General features: G+C 44.9%; 1 long non-coding RNA gene and 2 other non-coding genes across 3 annotated transcripts; all 3 read right to left on the reverse strand.

The window, feature by feature from the left end:
* Positions 1-63: 63 nt before the first annotated feature.
* On the reverse strand, positions 64-145 carry TRNAL-AAG (transfer RNA leucine (anticodon AAG)). The gene has a single exon. It is a non-coding gene; the product is annotated as a tRNA-Leu (tRNA).
* A 1,382-nt stretch (positions 146-1,527) lies between these two features.
* LOC117198880 (uncharacterized) lies at positions 1,528-3,101 on the reverse strand. The gene is made up of 2 exons (XR_004480142.2): positions 2,909-3,101; positions 1,528-1,780 (listed from the first exon to the last, which is right to left on the reverse strand). It is a non-coding gene; the product is annotated as an uncharacterized LOC117198880 (long non-coding RNA).
* Positions 3,102-6,097: 2,996 nt separating this feature from the next.
* On the reverse strand, positions 6,098-6,169 carry TRNAE-CUC (transfer RNA glutamic acid (anticodon CUC)). The gene has a single exon. It is a non-coding gene; the product is annotated as a tRNA-Glu (tRNA).
* Between the last annotated feature and the right edge of the window lie 6,180 nt (positions 6,170-12,349).

The following is a 12,349-nucleotide window of genomic DNA, read 5'->3' on the forward strand; positions in this document are numbered from 1 at the left end:
CACATTGGGCGTGAAGAAAGGACGTCTAACACTAAGAAGTTTTAAGAAAGAAAAATACACACTTGGCAGCGGTGGGATTCGAACCCACGCCCCCGAAGAGACTGGAGCCTTAATCCAGCGCCTTAGACCGCTCGGCCACGCTACCACTTCCGGCTTGCTCTTCTTTCCACATTTTCCCTAGGAGTGAAAGTCCTCCCCTTCCAACTCCCACACACGTTTCCCACCCGGGACTCTTTTCTGGCGTCCTTCCCACTAATACTTCCATAGAACTTCTGCCTGGTGTTCAGCCACCACCCATCCTGACCCCTGACACCCTGCTTCCCCACAGCTGGGAGTAGGGCGGGAGGAAACCAGGGCATCCGAGACTCCCGCCCCTTTGGGCCGCGGGTCCCGGGTGGGTTTCAGGTCCGCCGTGGATGGGCAAGTCCAGCCCGAGCCGCGACACAGCTGAGTGAGTCCGGGAGTGGTTTGGGCTCCTTCCGACGGGACTCTAGGAAAGGAAGGCAACCCGACGAAAGGCGCAGAGAGCACAGTCCTCAGGAGGACCACGGTCTCTGCAGAAGGGCCCCCAGGACCAAAGGCGTTGGGCGTTCATTTTGAAACGCCAAGATTCGAATCATTTAAAAGTATAGTTGCGGTCGGGCCGCGAAGGTGGCAAGAAGAAGCCCCTGAAGCAGCCCAAGAAGCAAGCTAAGGAGGTGTACGAGGAAAATAAGGCATTCAAGCAGAAACAAGAGGAGGAGCAGAAGAAACTCGAGGAGCTAAAAGCGAAGGGAGAGGCCCCCCTGGCCACAGGTGGAATTAAGAAGCCTGGCAGAAAGTAAGCTGTTCCTTGTGTCTGAGGCTATGATGATCCTTAATTCCATTCCTGTTTAAACATCTGGATTCCCTGCCATAACATCTGTTGCCACCTTTAGCTAGAATGAAGCGTTGTCTTGGAACCTACTGTACATTTAAGAATAAACTTTTGTAAAAAAAAAAAAATCATACAGTGGCTCATCTTGTCTTTCGTTCTTCTCAGCCATTGCTGCCTTAGCTATGAAATCTGCATAAACCCAGCCCAGAATCCTGCCAAAGTGTGTTCTTAAGTCTTTGTTCTACCCTGAATTCTGTTCCACCTGGAATTAAACCAACTCATTTGAAATGGCAAAATATATATACATAGTTGCCGTCATAACATAATGCAATACATTGATAAAGTTGCTGTCTTAGGGCAGACGGTGGGGCGTGGGTCTCCCTGACCTAAAAGTTTTGGCTCAGACAAGGGTGTCATAAAACAAGAACACATTGTGCAGATTATGTCAAAAATAATATCTCGATAGAAAAAGTTAGCTAACTCTGGAGTTTCTGTTTGTTTTGGCATTCATCTCCAAGAAAGTCAATGCTGATAGTGTATTTATCCACTATTCCAATGAAAACTAGGCTTTCTTACAAATTCCTATACTAGAGTTGCTCATATGGAGTTTATTGCATAGTGCATGGGTGTTCATTTCCTGTGCCTACTGTAACAAATTAGCACAAACTGTGTGACTTAAAACAACAGAAATTTATTCTCTCACAATTCTGGAGGCCAGAAGTCCAATCTGTATCACCTCCCAAATCAAGGTGTCCTCAGAGCCAACCTTCCTCTGGAGACTCTAGGGGAAAATCTGTTTCCTTGACTCTTTCAACTTCAGGTGGCTGCTGGCATTCCTTGGTTTGTGGCCACATCTCTCCAATCTTCAAAGTAGGCATCTACGAATCTCTCTCTCTCTGCTTTGTCTTCAATGGCCTTCTCTTTCTAAGAAAATAAAAAGTAAAAAATTGATTTAGTAGTATCTCATTATCCTTAGCTGCAATACTTTAGCAATTACCAGTGTTATTTCCTAAGGAGATTACCTTAGGAAAATCACTAAGAAAAAGGATTCTCAAGAGAGTAAAAGCAACACAGTTACCCCTACGCTTGCTAAAGCCTCACTTTCCCCAGTTTCTCCATATATCCCAAGCTAGGAGCCTCTTTTCTCACCCGCTGTGTCATTCTGAGCCCTCTCCCTGGTTCTCTCTCTCAGTTCCTCACAACAGCAGTCTCCTCCCCACTATAAGACTATGTACTCCCACCAGTTCTGGATCTCTGAGGGCAAGATGGACAGAGTTTGATGGAAACTGACCACTTTGTGACAACTTTAACCCTCAGAGACACAGAATGGTACCCTCCCGCTAGGTGCTAACTGGTTCAATGCTTCATCCGCGTCATCTTGATCCATCGAAGGCATCAATTCAGAGACCAATTTTCTCATTCTAGTGCTCACATTCCTACATGATAAACCAAGAGGGGGGAAACAGAAAAATGAAGAAATAAATTGAGATACAGTGACTATATCAAGGAGTGGGCATCAGGAGCCCACTCATTCATTCAACAAGTATTGACCAAGTGCCTACTGGGTACCTGGGCACTAAGCTGTGCACTGGATATTCAGCAGAAACACCTGACCATTGCTGTCCTCACCCTCAGAGCTACCAGGGAAGGCAAACATTCATCTAGTCATTACAACTCAGTGTTGTGAATGAAGGAGGGCTGGGTTCGCACTTGGTTGAAGGAGCTAACTTAGTTCTGGAAAGGCCTGCTTGGAGGAATTTACGAATACGCGGAGGAATGCGGGGGCTGGAGTGAGACAAACCTGGCGAGAAGCCTAACAAGGAAAAGTTTGGGTGGAGGGCGGCTGGGGTCGGGATTGCACCTGCAACCCCCTTCCCCACCCCACAGGCCCGCTCCCGGAGAGAAGACACAGATTCCTGAAGGAGCCAGGGGTGAAAAGTGGAAGAAAGGAGAAAGAGGAGAAGGAGAATGAAAAGAAGAGGAGGGCTTCTCCCAAAGCCCCCACGGTCCGGTCCGGGTGATGGTGGTGAGGCCCCCGTCAGCTGCCGCTACCTGACGGTTTCCGGATCTATGATTCTAACATTCCGAGAAATAATGAGCCCAACCGTGCTCCTCAGGTGACAATCCCTGCAAGGACTAAAGGCCTACGCCACACAGAACAAAGAATCTAAACGGTATACAAATATATCCCTCTTCCTGTTCCCTGGAGAGGCACTTTCTAGTACCCTCTATCCAACTGTCAGCTCAGTGTGTACTCTCTAGGAAGCGGGGAGGACTGCCTCTCTCGCTGGTTCTAGTTCAGTCTTAGGGAACCCACAGCTTCAGTCCGACAGTTGGGTAGGCCGGGCGTCAGAGTGAGATTTGGAACCACCCTCACAGGTTCCTGGAAGTCGAACAGGGAACTCTGATGACCTTCTCTTTAGAGACTAAATTGATGGGAAAGCATTTAAAATTAGTTCCTCAGGACCGACCGACTTGAGAAAATGTCTGGGAAGCAACTCTGCACCTTTAGGAGGTGGACTTGTCAGCAGTTGCCATCGGAACATATACAGAAGTGTAGTTCTAGCTTCACCGGGTATGGCCAGAAAGCTTGACATTGAAAACGTATGCCATCCCATCAGCAGCAGAGAATTTCCAAATTTTAGTTCAGAATTCAAAGAGTTCGGATTTCAAAGTCCTGAACGATCCAGGAGCTTTCACAATTCCTCGCTTTGCTTCCCCTGATCCCTTGTCCTGGAATGCCGGTCTCCTCCTCATTCCCTCACAGAAACCTTTCTCATTCTTCAAAGCCCACTTCAAATAAGTCAGTTCTCCACCCTGCCTCCGAATCTCTCTCCCTCTCTCTGTCTCTCTGTCTCTGTCTCTGTCTCTGTCTCTCTCTCTCTCTCACACACACACACACACACACCACCGTGATTTTCCACACTTTTTTTTCTTAGCAGATTACTCTTTCTCCCCAATGGAAAACTTGTTCGCAATATCTGTCTCCTCCACTCAGCCTAAGCACCACAAATGTAATAAAAAAATAATAAAATCACATGGATTAGGATATAGTATGGCTGAGCACTTTTTGCGCATTACTCCCCATAACAAATCTATGAGGTAGATTTTTTTTTTCTGCGGTACGCGTGTCTCTCACTGTTGTGGCCTCTCCCGTTGCGGAGCACAGGCTCTGGACGCGCAGGCTCAGCGGCCGTGGCTCACGAGCCGAGCCGCTCCACGACATGTGGGATTTTTCCGGACGGGGGCCCGAACCCGTGTTCCCCGCATGGGCAGGCGGACTCTCAACCACTGCGCCTCCAGGGAAGCCCTATACAGTAGATTTTTTATTCCCCTTTTACAGATGGGAAAACTGGGGTTTAGGGATGTTAATTGAGAGATAGGAGCGTGCCTTGCTCATTTTTCATCTTCCATAGGGACTAGTGTAGTGCAAACCTACCTTGGCCCTTAAGATTGATTTACTGACCCCCAACTGTTGTCCTTTTTCTTATAGTCATTCAAGTTCTCCCTCTTTCCTCTTGTACTTATGTGGATTTTGGTTTTGTTATATTTTTGCCATTTTCTCTCTGAGTTGACAAGTAATTAGGTAGCAGTATCATGAGCACAGAACCTACTGTGCTAAAATACAGATTAGAGATTTCCCCCCCCCATGGAGAATAAGTAATAGCTCATAACAGAAGAATAAAAAAAGAAGTCACATCACTTTCGAAGAAGAATCCTTTGTCTCTAATCCAATTAGGTTTATGTAGGAAAGTCTTAAAATTTAGAAGACGATTAAACACATTCAGGGGTTCTACCCAGACTCCTCCCTAAAAACAGACATATAAAACTAAATGAAGCAAAGGATTCTTGCTGCATATAGAGGAGACAAAATATGACATCATTAAAAGAGGATGTTGTTCAGGAGTGATTGCCATCAGCCCTATAAGGTTGATTTCCTGTGAAACACTAAGCAGAAAGAAACAGAACATCTTCAGTATATACAGAAATCTGACAAACTATACTACTTTTATACTTATGGCAAAACAAAATTTCTTAGACAAATTGATCTTACATAGGTGTCAAAGTGTATTAACTCAAGAAGAGTATTGGCAAGATGACAAAGGAGTGTCCCATCTCAAAGAGGTTTTGGAATTTGTGAATTTATATATGGGGGTTGGGGGAGAGCAGGGAATGTGCAATTAGTTAGAAAAAGAGTATTACTGCTTCATTTAACATGATCATAAAAACATCGTGTCCCCATCTGTTGGTAGAGTAAGATCAGGGTCACCATGATCTTTGTTTGGAAGCTTGTGGAGAATTCATATGTGCATTGAACTTTTATAAGAAATGAGAAGGAAATAATAAGCAATACTTCTGTGGCTGCTATTTAGACAAACTAAGTAACAAAGATTCGTGCCCCAATACTGTCAGACAGGAGCGAATTAGCACAAAGGCATCAAACCTTGTCAAAAGTCAGAAGGATAACAGAATCTGCTTTTTCTCAAGTAGCTGTCAGTAAATTTCTCAGGTGCGCATTCAGAGATGCTGAATACATCGTTTGCCTGTTTCTTAGTTTTTTGACAGCAGTTTTCCGTTAATAATATGGCCTTCCCCTATTTCCTCTCTTAGAAAACCCCAGACAGATTGTAAATTCATAGCGGAAAACAGGTGGAGGCGCTGGGGAGATCAGGCAGTCCGGAGACCGCCTTGATCCAAGATTAAGTTACCGTGTCAGTATTTCTACGCCAATCCCCCTTCTCCCAGCTGGATCAGTGAAACTAGAAAACCCGTCGGAGAGAGTGGGTTTCACAATTCCAGCCGCTTTCGGGAATTCAGAAACTCGCCCACAACCAGCCAAGGCAAACTTCCAGGAAATAACTTCCCGATTTCTTCCGTCTCATCTTCATTCGTAACTCTCTTTACAAAGTGTTATGCTAATCTCAACCAACTCCTAAAGCTAATCAGTTGCCTCCAAAATTTCCTGCTCACTGGACCATCCAACTGAATAATTAAAATTTTGAAGCATTCAGGATAGTGGCGAGCTTTTTGGTCAATGTCAGGTAGCGTGCTCATTAACAAAATTTTGTAAATAACTGAAATTTACGTCATTTGTGATTTTGCGGTTGAATATCAAAAACGTTGCAGAGTTTCTAGGCAGAAAATGCCTCATCTGAAAATTAAACTTGTATACACTTCAACTTTTAGTCTTATTTACAAGTTTCCCCCTTGGTTTCGCGAAAGCCGAGAGGAAAAAACACTTTCCCTGACCGGGAATCGAACCCGGGCCGCGGCGGTGAGAGCGCCGAATCCTAACCACTAGACCACCAGGGAAGATAATGAAAGGTTTTCAAAATAAGGCTACAAAGCTAATGCGCCATACGTATGCATGCGTCACTCCTTTTCTGAATATTCAATAAGGCAATGCAAGATCCCATTCGTTTTATACATGAACCTCCTGTTCCGCACCAACCAATAAAATCTGGACAAGGGGAAGATGTGGCAACGCCCAAGAAGGAGTAATCGGGGCCACGTAGCTGCATAGAGTCTCCTTCCCTGCTCCAGACGTGTGGATTTACTCAGGAATAAATTGTAGATTTAACTAAGTCGTTACGGCAGTTCTTATGACATTAATTTGCAACTGTCTTCTTATCTTTCTCCTCATAAATTGGTGAGCCATTCGAGGATGAAAACCGTTTTTAAATTTATCTTTGGTTCCCTCAAAGTGTTTATGATGATGCTTATCAAATTCTTTATATTTAGTGAATAAAAAGACAGAGGATAAAGTCATAAGACATTATTTGAAGACGTAGTGGGTGGAGTCGAAGTAGCTCAGCTGGGCGAGCGTTAGGCTGGAGATATAGAGATTCGTGGTTCGATTACCGGGTTTCGGCGTGACTCTTTCCGAAGCTACATTAAAACGCTGATTGAACAGACTGCAAGCAAAAACATACCAAAACATGACGCAACTCTTTTCTCAAATTCATAAAAGAAGACAGAGGGTTGTGCAATAAAACGATTCTTCCAGTCAGAGTAGCCTAGGGATGGGCTTCTACATCTCACAAAATAAAAGAGGTAGATCCAAACGTGCAGAAGGAAAGCTACTTTCCCTTCTTCTTTGTAATATTTAGTGTGTGTCTTCTTTCTTGGTTCGGGCTCTGTTCCACTCATGCTATATTCCTCTTTCTTCAAACCTATCCCTTCTTCATTCCCATGGAATTATTCCAACAACCGTAAGCCAAAGTCAAGAGACCCCAAAGTACTCCTCTTTCTCCTGTTCATTTCTACTTCATGATCTCCCTTTCCCCCAATCTTATTCTCTGCCAGCTTCTAATGCAGAGGAGACAGGTCATCCAGATAGATATGGAAAAGAGAAGTTTAATATGAGGAATACCAATTGCATTTTATTCTCGACGTCATGTTCCTTCAATAAATATTTATTAAGTGGACTCCTATGCAACTCTAAAGAGAAAGAGAGAGGCACGGCAGGAGAACTGAAGGAAAGATTCCTGGAAAATGAAGTCATCTGAGTTGAATTGAAGAGGTGGCTCCTGGCTGGAAGGGCGGTGGCGGGGCGGCGTGCAGGGTGCGTGGTAAACTGAGCCTGAGCCTTGAAGGAGAGAAGAGAGTCATGATATTCCTGTAGCTCCCTTTTTCCCTACCTCCTAATTTGGTAGTTCTTCACATATCCCAACCTCTTCCTTCCTACTCAGAGGAAAATTTTCCCTCATTTCCAAGGCTAATAGATATTCCATCTGAGCTTTTGACCCTTCTCCCAATTCCATTCTGCCCTCGTGTCTTTGATTCTCCCTCTTACCCGCCTCTCCTCAAACTACAGAATGCCTGCATGTCCATCTTCAGACAACAAAAAAGAGAACACATGCCCTCCTGTCCAGCCCTCATGCTTCTTCCCCAGAATCTTTCCTTCCAGCCACCACCAAACTTGTTACAGGAACAGTATTTGCCTCCACTTCCTTGCCTCATCAGTTGCTTGTCAGCTGAGGTCTGCCTTCCAAACCTAGGAAACCATTACCATCAACTTCCCAAGTTTCTAATTCTTTGTCTCTTTTTTTGGCCCTAAACTTAATTCTGTGCAGGACACAAACGACAACTCATCCTTCCTGAATCGGTCTTCCTTGGACGTTTTCTTCTCTGTACTCTCCAGCTGTTCTGTTTCCATCTTCCCTCTCCCCCACTTCTAAGGACTCTTTAGAAATGGCTGCGTCTCAGTGTCCTGACCTCTGTCTTTTTTTAATTCAATTTTTAAATTATGCATAATTGTAGATTCACCTGCAATTTTAAGAAATAATACAGAAATATCTCATGTACCCTTTACTGAGTTGCCCCCAATGGTGACATCTTGCAAAACTATAATGCAATATCAGGAGCAGGGTATTAATATTGATAAAGTCAGGATACAGAACATTTCCATCACCACTAGGATCCTCATGTTGCCCTTTTATAGCCACAGCCACTTTCCTCCTGCCCCCCCCCCAACATCTGGCCACCACTAATCTGTTGTCCATTTCTATAATTTTGTAATTTCAACAATGTTATATAAATGGAAACATATAGTATGTAACCTATTGGGATTGGCTTTTTGCACTCACTGTAATTCTTTGGAAATTCATCCAGGTTGTTGAGTGCTTCAATAGTTCATTCCTTTTTATTACTGAATACTATTCTGTGGTATGAGTTTACCAGTTTGAACATTCCCCATTAAAGGACACTTGGGTTGTTTCCAGCTTTTTACTATTATGAATAAATCTGCTATAAATATTTGAGGATAGGTTTTTGTATAAACATCAGTCTTCATTTCTCTGGGTTGAATGTCCAGGAGTGCAACTTCTGGGTGGCATGGTACTTGCATGTTTAGTTTTTAAAGAAACTGTCAAAGTGTTTCCCAGAGTGGCTGCACCATTTTACATTCCCACTAGCAATGTATATAGCCTCATCAACACTTGGCATTGTTACTAGTTTTAGTTTAGCCATTCTGGTAGGTATACAGTGACATCTCATTGTGGTTGTAATTTGCATTTCCTCAGTGGCTAATGATGTTGAAAACCTCTCCATGTGCTTATTTGCCATCCATATATCTGCTTTGGTGAAATGTCTCTTTAGGTCTTTTGTCCAATCCAGGAAGAACATTTGTGTACAGGTTTTTGAGTGAGAAGTTCCTGAAAAAACTTGGAAGTTCAGACCTGTGGCAAATCTGTCTTGGATTATACAATTGTCATGCAATGCAATATAATGCAGCAGTATTTACAAAATGCAGTACAGCCTTACTGTTTTGGGAAAGGCTGATTGCAGGGTGGAGAAATCCCCAGGATAATAAGTCACTAAGAAGAGCTTCTTCCAGTGTGGACTGACTACACCACCCTTTTGCACACCCTTTGTGTGCAAAACCTAAAGATAAAGTATACACTAGTGTTAAAAAAAAAAAAAAAAAAAGACAGGCCCAAAATGGAGTCATTTATGCTAAGCCTCATTGTCACCAAACCTAGACCTAAGTAGGGCCTCTGTCCCCTAGAAATGTAATCTAAAACCATTCAATCAGGAATCACCTGATCAGCACTACTAGTTAGGTTATCTGTCTGATAGACTCCTGCCACTCCCCTAAAGGAAAGTAACCTAGCAATAGCCAACCTGCTTTTTTGCCTAGTATAACTTCCTTGTTCCTGCTCCCTTCTGCCTACTAAAGTCTTTCATTTTGTAGGGCTCCTCGGAACTCCTTCCTACCTGCTAGATTGGATGCTGCTCGATTGGAATCGATTTTTGCTCAAGTAAAATCTTAAAAATTTTAATATGCCTCAGTTTATCTTTTAACAGTAGTATGTACGCCGCCCCGTGTACTCCGTGAAGTTAGGTGGTCTGCTGTGTGCAAAAATAATGCTGGGGAAAAACGAGTCTTCAAAAAGAGAATCCAGGGAAGATTAAACAAAAGAGACCGGGTCTCGTCGGATGTCCGGGCAGAACTGCAGGCACTGCTCGCAGGCGCGGTCCCACCGCCGCCCAACACGGGGAGTTTGACCTGCTCCGTGTCCGGCCTGGGCCGGGTCCCCCCCTCCTTAGACAACCTGGTACCCCCGGGCTCCCCCGGGAGCCCCATGTTGGTGCCAGGCCCGGTGCGGACGCCCGCTCTACACAGCGCGGTAGTCCCGAACCCCCGGGCACCCACGATCCGCCGACCTCAGCCTCCCGGGAAGCTGGGATTACAGGCGCGCGCCACCGTGCCCGGCGCGGGGAGATGCGGCGCCGCCGGCCTGGAGGCTGCGGCCGGCGGCCCTGCCGTGCTGCGCGGCGCGACCCGCGCGGCGACTCCCCTGTGCGCAGCCCACTACCCACTCTAGATTGCTAGAAGGGGCTGATAGAACCGAGCTCAGGAGACGCAGAAAGCCCTGGCAGAGATGTGAATAAGCTCGGTTTATCGTGTTGTCCTCGGAATCTTTGCAAAAAGGTCTGTTAAACAAATGGCCGTAAATTTAATAAAGGAAAGGGTGAAGGACTGTATTGAGGGTCGTGTTCTTCGCAAACTTCCATACGCATACAAAATCACGGGGGCGGGGGGGTCTCGCTAAAATGCAGGTTCTAATGCTGTAGGTCTGGGGTGAGGTCTGAGAGTCTGCATTTCTAAGAAACTACCAGGTTAAGCCAATCAGCGGTCCGTGCTGCAAGTGACAAGGCTGTTGACGCTTTGGAACCAGATGTCTACACATTTTCATTTATTTTAACAGTGGTAGCGTTATGATATTAGAACATTAAAGAGAAAAATAAAAAGATACCCACAGTTCCAACTGATTATGGGCATTTCCCTTCCTTTTTAGTTCCCACCCTCATGCATACATAATTTTGTGCATGGTTGAAACCAGGACATTTGTACAATGTCATGTTGGGTACATTTTCGTTTTGTGGTAAGTAATAAATATATGCAGAGAATTGTTCAATTACTACTCTGTCAGCCAACATTTACTGAGACCCTTCTTTGTGCCATCTATACTAGGTCCGTCTGGGGAATCGGAGAGTACAAAATGCACTCTTCTGAGGAGCTTATGGCCTGATTTTTTAAAAATACAGACAAGTAAGTCAGTGAGAATTAAGACACACTCATATTCTTCCATAGATGTAAGGGCAGGATGTTGTGTAGAGAAAATCATCATTACGGGCACCTAACCTAAGATGGGGATGGTTTACTGGAGGAGATGATAGCGGAAATGTGTCTTAAAGATGAGCTATAATTAGGCGGGTAAGGAAGATGTGATCGTTGTGATTTATAATAAATATTATTTGGCCTTCCTCACACTTCTGGCACGCAGTTCCTAAAACACTGAGACTTTCCTAACTGTAGAGAGCCCTAAAGGTGCCTTTTGTTATGTTAATGAGGAGACTTTGGGAAAGCCCCAGAGATCTCCTAAGGGTGGGCACAGGTTGCCAGGGGCACTAACCGTGTGATTGGAGGGTTGAAATTTTCAGTCCCACCTCCTACCTCCTGGGAGGGAGAGGAGCTGGAGATTAAGTTAAATTACTGATGGCCTACGTTTAATGAATTGTGCCTATACAATGAAGCCTCCATAAAAACCAAAAAGGACAGGGTTTGAAGAGTTTCTGGGCTGGTGAACACTTGCAGATGTGGGGACAGTGACCAGCTCAGAGAAGGCATGGAAATTCCATCCTCCCTTTACCCATACCTTGCCCTTTGCATCTCTTCCATCTAGCTGTTCCTGAGTGATAGTCTCTTACAATAAACTAGTAATCTAGTACATAAAATGTTTCTCTGAGTTCTGTGAGCTGCTCTAGCAAATTAATTGAACCCAAGGAGGGGAGTCTGTGAAAATTCCCATCTCTAGTCAGTCGATCAGATGCACAGCTGACGACCTGGACTCATGTTTGGAGTCTGTGGGCAGTCTTGTGGAGCTGAGCCCTTAAGTGGCAAAATCTGATGCTACCTCTGGCTAGGTAGTGTCAGAACTGAGTTGAACTGTAGGACACCCAGCTGGTGTAAAGAATTGCTTGGTGGTGTGGGGGAAATCCCACATGTTGGAATTGTGTCAGTTTTATAGGGCATGGGAAGATTCTCTCCATGAAGCATCAACACGTGCAAAGCTGAAAAGGTGTGAAAATCCCTAGTTCCTAGTTCCATTAGGCCTGAGCAGAGCATCAACGGTGCATGGGCCAAGAGGAATAAGATTAAGATGAAGCTGCAGATGAAAAAAGAGTTACCTTGTGTGGTAGCTAGTCTCCCAGAACTGACCCCAGTGTAACAGGTCTCTCAGTAATCACACCTTAGTGTAGCACATTCCCACAGTGAATCTTGGTTGACCAAGTAGAACTTCATTGAAGTGACACTTTGCCAGTTCCAGGCCTGCCTGAGTCATAAGAACCCTGGCAGCTTCTGACTGGGTTTCTTGGAATGCTCAATCTGGAAAGCTCCCTCTCAGAACCCAGTCACTGTACTGTGAGAAGTCCAAGCCACATGGGAAGGTCACAGCCAGGCACTCTGGACAGCAGCCTCAACAG

Source organism: Orcinus orca, chromosome 10 (assembly GCF_937001465.1).
Source record: "Orcinus orca chromosome 10, mOrcOrc1.1, whole genome shotgun sequence".
In the NCBI taxonomy this organism is placed as follows: domain Eukaryota; kingdom Metazoa; phylum Chordata; class Mammalia; order Artiodactyla; family Delphinidae; genus Orcinus; species Orcinus orca.